The sequence below is a fragment of the Stegastes partitus genome, unplaced genomic scaffold (assembly GCF_000690725.1).
Source record: "Stegastes partitus isolate 25-593 unplaced genomic scaffold, Stegastes_partitus-1.0.2 Scaffold241, whole genome shotgun sequence".
Lineage (NCBI taxonomy): Eukaryota > Metazoa > Chordata > Actinopteri > Pomacentridae > Stegastes > Stegastes partitus.
In genome coordinates this window covers 112,333-121,403 of record NW_007577972.1, presented here as the reverse complement: position 1 = coordinate 121,403, position 9,071 = coordinate 112,333, and the positions used below count along the sequence as shown (strand labels likewise).

General features: G+C 39.8%; 1 protein-coding gene across 2 annotated transcripts in view; it reads left to right on the top strand.

The window, feature by feature from the left end:
• The first annotated feature begins 912 nt into the window (after positions 1-912).
• Positions 913-9,071, top strand: part of gdpd5b (glycerophosphodiester phosphodiesterase domain containing 5b) — a 59,754-nt gene continuing 51,595 nt past the window's right edge. For both annotated transcript variants that reach the window (XR_520184.1, XM_008281657.1), the window contains exon 1: positions 913-1,304. The gene's annotated coding sequence lies outside the window, so the exon portion shown is untranslated. The remainder of the gene's footprint in view (positions 1,305-9,071) is intronic.

Sequence of the window (9,071 nt, the reverse complement as noted above, 5' to 3'; positions counted from 1 at the left end):
CATTTTTATCTTCAGCCAACTTTTTGCACAGATTAAAGAGTGGCTGAGATGTGATGAAGGAGACCTATATTCAAATCACAAATACGGTCAGTAGGGCAGGACCCGAATAGCCGAACTGGAGTGGCAATGTAGTCTTTTTTTTCTTTTTCTCAGAGCCAAGCGCCGCACGCCGGAAATCCGGCATGGTGCCGGAATACTTTAAGTCATGTGCCAGTGCGGATGTGGAAAAGTGAACCTATCACCTTGTGATGTTTACAATAGTCACAGACAGCAATACGTTGCTTGAATAAATGGAAAGCTGTTGTTAATTTTTAAATAGGAGAAGAAAATAATAATAATAATAATAATAATAATAATAATAATAATAATAATAATAAACTTAAAAAAACAGAAATGAGTGCTGTGAAACTGTGTGAAATAAACGTAAATGCAATTAAGCTGACATAGCAACACCATGTTGCGTTTACTATGTCTCTATATCACCTATTATGAATGCTGTTAAGATAACATTGATAAAATGCCATTTGGCTTTGAACGATGTTTGCGTGGTGTTGCATTCAAGTTGTATCGGATTTTCAACAATTGAGTCAACTGAGAGGAATCGTTGATGTGTGACATCTGGCTTTTTTTCTTTCTTTCTTTTTTTTTTTTTTTTTTTTTTAGTAATACTGTTAATACTGATACGAGATTGTGACAATTATTTAGTGAAGACATACGATTAGAGGTTTGGTAATTTTTGTTTATTGGACGGTTTGGAGATGTAGCAACGGCACAGCAGCCCGGTAACCAGTTATTTTCGACGCAGCTTAAACGCACAGACCGGGAGCAAAGTCAGCCTGGTGGTGACGCTTTCTCACCGAAGAGGGCTGCAGATAAAAAAGAGCGACTCTCACTCCTCCCACCTTTCACTACATTGAATTACTCCAACATTGTGTGTTCCTACTCACACGGGTACGAAGAGGTACCATTTACCAAGAGAAGACCTAAAAAGCCTTCCGCAGGACGGAACGGAGTGGTTGAAAACGGACTTTTAAAATTTTTTTATGTATTTATTTTTTTTCATTATTATACCGGCGGGGCCGAACCCACTGACACCATCCGCACTCATCGGCTCTCTTCTCCTCTTTGTTGTCGTTGTAAAACTTCGGCTCAGTCAGCATTTGCTGGTGAGCCCCCCAGCAACCTTACCTTTGACTCGGGTTGTCCCCGCTTGACTTTCGGGGGGGGGGGGGGTTCGTTTTAGCCTCAACTTTTTCCTCCTCGCGGACTGGAAGCATAGAAAAGTGGCAGCAGCCCTCAGACAGGTGAGCGTGTCCATTTGAAATGTGTACCTCTGTTTTGTTTTAAACCATATTTACAGTTACATACCTCACTGTATTGTGTTTGTAGCCCTCGAACCACAGGCTAACATTTCTGTAACGTGCCTCCTGATAGGTGCAAGCTAGCCTCACAAGTTAGAAAACGTGGTATGTTTCATTTCAGTTTTTTTAGTGTTTTGAGCTCAAAACTTACTGCTTATTGGTGAGTTCATGTGCACTCAGAGAGATGAGACACGCCCATGCTGTTGTAGCCCCATTAAAGCCAGGGGTTCATTCATACAGTTCCCCACTTCACGTTTATCATAAAATAAGAAATGCACATAAAGTTGAACATGAAAGTGGATGCTGAACATTTGCTCTCTCGTCCATATATCTAATAGGAACCTATCTGTGTAGTGTTCTCAGTGAAATGTTTCATGGGGGAGGCCAGATTAGGCCGCTGATAATCTTAGTGTCAAACAGAAACCAAAAGGCATACCTGAATTTTAGGAATTATATTATGCTGTTGTAGCATATAGACTAGAGGAAAACTGTGTCAATAAAATAGTTATTAATTTACATACTTACATAGTTTCGTTTCTTTGTTACTCATACTTCAATGTTGCTCATGATCTGATGTGCACAGACTATACAGGTGTAGTTTACATTTTGTTTGTCAGGTTTACCACCATTTAAAATAGTCTAGGAGAAGAGATGCTGCAGAATATTCATGGAGAAAAGTTCGCTCCCCAGGCAACACGTCCAGTTAATTTATTAGTTCCTAAGCTCTAAGAATTCAGTTTGTGGTTATGATAAATTATCAAAGTACAGCAACTTTTGTTACAGTAAAATGTGTTTTCATTGTTACTTTGCTACCCATTGAGATGTTTTGGTACCCTCATGAAAAGAGCTCACATCCTGTAATGCATCCATACGCACAATAATGCCACTGCTGCGAATATCCTGCTGTGAAATTTAAAAAATTGCCTTTCCCAAAAATTCTTATGACAGAAAATATGCTGACTTCAGTAATGGATAACAATATCCAGCTGTGATGGAACCCAGCACACAGGACTGATTGACCTGTAGATGATAAATTGTGACTTTGTGACAGCTCACCAGTCTGAGGCAGTGCAATTTACTGTTCAATCCTGACTGATCCTGTCTCCATGTTGGGGATAATTTAGAAGTAATTAGTTAAGTTACTGCTGTGTTGTGTTCCTTGTCTTTGGAGATGCTTATATGGGTCCTGCTACTATCTGATGTGGCAGGTATTTAATACACCCAGAGGAAAGACATGTACAAACAGTTGGAAGCAACAAACTGAACTACAGCTCCTGTTAACTTTCTAAGGTCTCTGTGTGCGCCTCAGACAACTAAAAGCACTCACTGTGTCTTTAATGCTCTCTATTTACAAATGGGACACAGCTGTTGCGTAACCATTACAGTCATATGCTTTCAATTAGGCACCATATTTTTTCTTCATTTAGACTAGCAAATAGGACTTTCAGTGAATAAACCTGACCAGTCAAAGTTAGGGTGGCCGGATTTCGTAGAACATGCATTACTCATTATATTTATGTAGCACTGCATCAGAGGACGTTTAACCATCTTAAAACTTTGCCCTTCTCAGAGGATCCATTTGCTCCACTGTTTCTGTTATAACCTTTTTGACTGCTTTAACACTTCCCCATATGTCACTAACAGCTACACCTTCAGTAAAAACGGCTTGTTTGTTTTTGTTCAGAGCTCCACTTTACAGATAACAATTATTTACATCCCACTGGCATGTAAATAATTACTTTTCAAGGGATTATAACATGTTTAGTCAGAGTTTCAAGAGAAGAATGACTTAGGATGAGTCAAGACTTTAGAAGTTAATTATGCACAGCAGTCTCTTTCTTATTGCCTTCTTCAACATCTATAAATGGATTAAATAGCTTTGGACATAAGTGTGCTACAGTGTTTTTGAACCTCTACAGGACAGTAATTTATATGATGCTACACAGGATATAAGGGCTCTTGTCCTGAGGGCAGCCATCACTATTAAAATATTTTCAGGTCATGACATTGAGCCTTTTATTGTATGCCATGTGAGCAAATAAACATTATTCTTGACAGTCAGATCGCTCCAGTTGCAGCTGAGGGACAAAAGTTGACATTTTGAGGTTAGCTAGACAAATGGTGACAAGTGACTTTCTTTGAATTTGCTTGGGTTAGATTATAATACTTGTGAGTTGTTGCATAAAAATGCACAGCTTTGCTGAAAAAACCTGTTTTATATATATATATATTGCTTTAAAGTTCACTCTTGGTATAAAAAATTTGGTTAAGGGAATAAATTGAATAGCAGGAGATGTAATAGGTCAGAACAGAAAGGAATGCAGTGCACTGTGTTCACATTGGTAATCCACTCAGTGCTTACCTTTGCTTTTACAGTGTTATGTTATATAGTGATATAATATATGTTCTATTGTAGAGCTTTTTAACCAGCTTTTAAGTTTTATGTATATCACTGATGCTGATTAGACCCATAGAGTTGCCCTGTGTGGCTGGCCATCTTGTCCATTTGAGTCTAGTATTGATTTTGTGCCTCAGCTTTTCTCCTTTTACTGCTTGTATAACGCTCACTGTGCACTTACTTGTTTATGTATTGTATGTAGTGCTTTAAAGTGGAGAAACATGCGCATAATTTATCTAACAATAGATTCAGTGTTCTTTTGGATCTCTGTTGGCTTTTTATACCAAAAAACATACCTAGATAATCTGTTGAACCACAACTATCCAGAGGGGGTGTGAGTCAAATTTGGAAAAAATAGCTTATTACTATTACAGACCTCCCTAAAGCTGTATTGGTTAAATCAATCTAACAAACACATACAGTCATTTTTGCCTATCCCTGAGTGATAATGAACTTACTCAAAGAACTGGCTTGCTTCCTAAAATCTTTGCGAAAAATTTGGAGCACCTGCATGAAAAAAATCTGATTACCACGTTGTTCCACTCACTGACGCAACAGCAAATGTTAAATATGAAAGTGAAGCATAATTAAATTAGATAGAGATGTAGGAGAAAACGTGACAGAGAACCATGGAAGCAAGTCTGATCCAGATCTGCACAAAAAATGTAATTGCCCATGCTCCACCTCTCCACCCAAACAGACAAACAAACAGCACTGAAAACATACCTATAGGGAATAGTTCCCTGAATCACAATGCAAAAATCCTGTGACAACACACATAGTAGTTGTGTATTCACATGAATGGAGCAAGTAAAAAGCAGTTGACACTGACAGTTGTGGCAGTATTTGTCCTGACTTGACTTACAAGCAGTGACACAATCCCGATCATGAGTTTTGGATCTGTGGCACCCCTAACAGTTAGTGTGGTGCTGGGGAGTGGTGTGCTGTGTGAGGTTTGTGAGCTTTGTGACTCTTGTAGCTGTCATGGAAATGTAGCTGTTGGGCAATAACAAATTCTTCTTTTTCCTAAACAAAGGTTGAATCACAGTCAGTTGCATGCAATAACATAATGGAACATTCCTTCACTATGTCTACTGTAAGACAACATGTTTCCCTGATACAGGTGAAATATATCCAATGCAAGTTGAATGATTGGCCAACATGGCCAAAATAAAATTGTATCCACAAGACCAAGAAGCAAATCAGACCTTTTTTCTGCATGTGATAACATACACACTAATTCAGTTTTTTTCAGACTTCAACCTTTCAAAAATACACTGGGCTATGGGGGCTGAGCTTACACCATTAATTTTTTTCACTCATATGCTAGGCATGCAATGGATACTTTTCATGCAGTGTGCACCACTTCCTAGAAGGGATTTTTATGTACTGTGCAACAGAATTTCGAGTTAAGCAAATTAAAATTTCCTCAGATTTACAGACACAACGGGTTTTTGCCAGCTCCAGATAGTCAAATAGATAGTCAGTGTCATTTCCCCAAATCTTTGAGAAGGTCACAACCCTAAAGTTCCTAAGCGACTTGGTTGTGTCTGTGTGAGTCTCTGCTGTCTAAAGAGTATATTCCCAGTGCATTGCAGATCCTGTTGCTATATGGCTAGGTTCACTGTCCAACACAGCATGAAATCTGTGTGAGACCACTATTTAATCAAACACTTAGAGTAACACTGTAGGCTTTGCTTTGCTGTCTTTGCTAATTTGAAACTTGAGCTCTGCTCAAAGCTGAACACTCAGAAAAACTGGGTGGTGCTCAGGTATTTTATTAAAGCTAAGGGACCTCTTTGATTAAAAAAAAAAAAAAAAAAAGGCAGCACTACTTCCTTGACTGAAGAATGAATCTGCTTATTCTTTCATTCTTCGTAGTATTCCTATCATCTGAGACCCACCGATTACAAACACTTACTTTTGTACCTCAGAAAATGTAAATTCTGTAAATTGACATTCAGGCTTCCTATTTCTTCATATGTTTAGTAACCCAGGTATTACTGTGTCAGCTCCTTTTAAGCAGCTGCTTAGAGTTATCAACCTAATTACTAACCTAATCATCTTAACTGGTAAAGTTAGTGTCGTAGTTTTTCAGGTTATTTAACAATCGTTATATATGTATTTATTTATTTCAGACATATGCTTTATTTTCCATTATTGCCTGTGAGGAAAATAGCCCTGTTGCCTTTCTGTAATGGTCCTTGTAATAGAATTAAATAAACCAAATGTTTTCATAAAGAGAAAACTCAGTTTCCATGGTGGCACCTTCTTGTCTGCCGTGCCTTCCAAATCCAGACTGCAGTTACAGTAGAGGACACAGATGAGTGTGATGTCAGCACACAGATGGTGGAGAAAAGCCCTCATGCAGACATACAGATGGCACCTTGATACATCATAGTAGGTCAGTCACTCTTTTCTTTCCCTAGTGGCCTGAGGAAATAACTATCAGACTGAAGAGGCCTGAAAGAAACAAGTGATCCATTTGCCCATATGGCATAACAATGATTTCCAACATGTGTCTACGTAATGTGGATGTCTTTGTCAGCTGTTTGCTCTCCAGGTCACAGTGTTAGTACTAGGGATGGCCTGATACCTCTCTTTGATTTCCGATACCGATACCGATACTTCAACTTTGAGTATCTGCCAATACCGATACCGATACCATCTCTCCTCCTAAACTTCTTTGGAAATACCTTATTTGCATGGATACATTTGTTTAAGATGGCTTTATCAAAAGCCTCATACTATGAAAGCATAGACTTTGCTTTTCTAAGAAAGGAAAAAATAGCCAAAAGCATGTCTCAAAGTGAAACTGTAGCTGCTTTATTTGAGCTGCAATTAGACTACAGTGTGCACTCAGTGCCATTCAAATATTTAGAACAGATCAAAATGGCATAGCAACATTAAGCTGCAATTTAAATGTTAAATTACCAAAACTTGGTATTAAATAATAGTACCACTAATAGCCCCTCTCGGCTCTGCGCATGAGCAGTAGTAAATGAGGCCGGAAACGTTGTGAACTGCTGCGGGATCGGATCCAATAGGAAGGTTGTGTCTGCAGAGCCGGAGACAGCACGTACAGGGCTGCTGGTAGAGGGCTGCATGTAGAGGGCTGTTCTAATCTTCTACGGCCTATGGGCCCTACGGGCTATGTAATTTTAAAGGGTGATTTCACTCAAAATATACTTCCAATTTAAAAAAATATTATTTTTAACCCCTTACCGCTCCCACGTCCCGCCGGCAGGACGTGACCACTTTCCAAACACAGATGTGCTCCACAATCAAGTTTCCCGACAACATACACATCAAATGAAAGCTCAGAGTCTCCTCTTTCCGATGATATAAACCTTTTTGACCTGCAGCAACCACAGCGTTGACACAAAGAGCTTTTTGTACAGAAGAGCAAAATGTTAAAATCCGAGTTTTCTTACTTTTGAAGGCTCTCTGCAGCTCAAACATCGCTCATTCCTCACCAGCTTGGTCTCATTCTGTCCGGACACAACCAGTGAACATAATCCCGTAAAATAATTCGGTCCGAAAACGTATTAGATCCTCAAAGGCACAGATTCTGAAGTAATGTCCTCCCAGCTTGAGATCAGCTCCGGTTGTTTTATTGATTTCTTCTGGCAAAATCAGGCTGAATCTATTTTAGATTGCGCTGAAAGCGCTACAGGCAGCTAGACGGACGGCTCAGCTTTTGATTGACACCTAGTTTGGCCAATACGAGGGCTTTGGGGGTGAGTGACAGCCTGAAGGGCCAATGGAGTGTCTCAGACAGTCAACCCGGTACGCACAAGTCCCACCCTTGTAGATTCGACCAGTCGGGTTGCAGACACTCTCTGACGCTGTAAACTTGTAGCCAATGAGCAGAGGAACACGTGGATGTGTCGGAAGGCAGGATTGTGTGTGTGTGGTGGTATCGGATCGGCCAGCTACCACTGTGAAGTAAATCATCCGATACCGTAATTTCGTCCAGTATCGGCCTGATACCGATGCCCAGTATTGGATCGGCGCATCTCTAGTTAGTACCATGGTATCACCTATGTTTAGGAACTAACCCCAGAATATGTAGGCACACACATGGAGGAGGTCTTCAGATGTCTTAGCTTTACATTTTGTCACACCTTAAAGAGGCATGCAAAGACGCATGCAAACTCCGCGCAGAAAGATCCCGGGTGTCCTCACTGGGACGCGTACCGGCGACCTTCTAGCTGCGAGGCAATGATGCTAACCCCCGAGCCACCTGACAGCCCCATTAGGAGACGAGTTTTTCAAACATAAATGGCCACATTTTTTTGTCTTTCCTTACCACACTCATAGACATTTTATGTTAACAGTTTGGTGAATTAACATTATATGCTTGGGTTGCTGGAACATGCTGTTTAATGGATGCTGCTGATAAGCCAGGTGTGCTCGGCACAGAAGCTTAAAGCTTATCTCTCTTTTATTATTAAAGTCTTAATAAACAGCTAGAAGGAACATCAAATCCACATGTGAGACTGTAAAGCTGTAAAAGAAACCTCGTCATATAAGGCTTGAACCAGGTTTAAGATGGCCTAACAAAAGAAGCAAAGTGCCCAGCTTCTCTCATCTTTCCTTCCTCCAAAACATAATTTGCCCCCTCATGATACTTTTTCACTTCTTCACATACCCACACTGTGTTTTAGTAGATAAAGAAATTTTTCTGTTTCTTAACAACCATTTGATGGAGGGCCATGAAGTTTGGCAAAGACATTCGTGGCCCCAGATGATGAATCCTGACAATTTTGGTGGCCCTTTAGCAGCAGCAAAATGTTGACATTTCTGATTAAATGTCAAAAGAACTGTTGGATAGATTGCCATGAAGTTTGGTACATGCATTCATGTTCCCCTAAGGATCAATTGTAATCACTTCGATCATATATCGACTCCTCATCTAGCACCACCATCACGTCAAGCTTTTTTGATTTTTGACCACATACCCACAAAACTAATGACAATTTCACATGCCTCAGCCATATTTTCTGCTTTGTGTTACTGAACAAAAGTTAGTATGCTAATATGCTAAACTGAGATGGTGGACATGATACATTTTTAAGCTGTTAACATTGTCTTTGTTAGTGTACTAGCATGCTATGATGGCACTTTGAGTACTTCTTCCCTGCTCTGGTTGTCAACAGCTAGGCTTGTTTCTTAGGTACTCTAAATTCTTTTTCAGATACACACGTCATGTTATAAATTTGCTTTTCTTTTTATGTGTTTGTAAAGGAGATCAACTACATCTGCGTGAGACGAAGGTGTAGCCTCATAGTTATCTGCAGCTGCACATA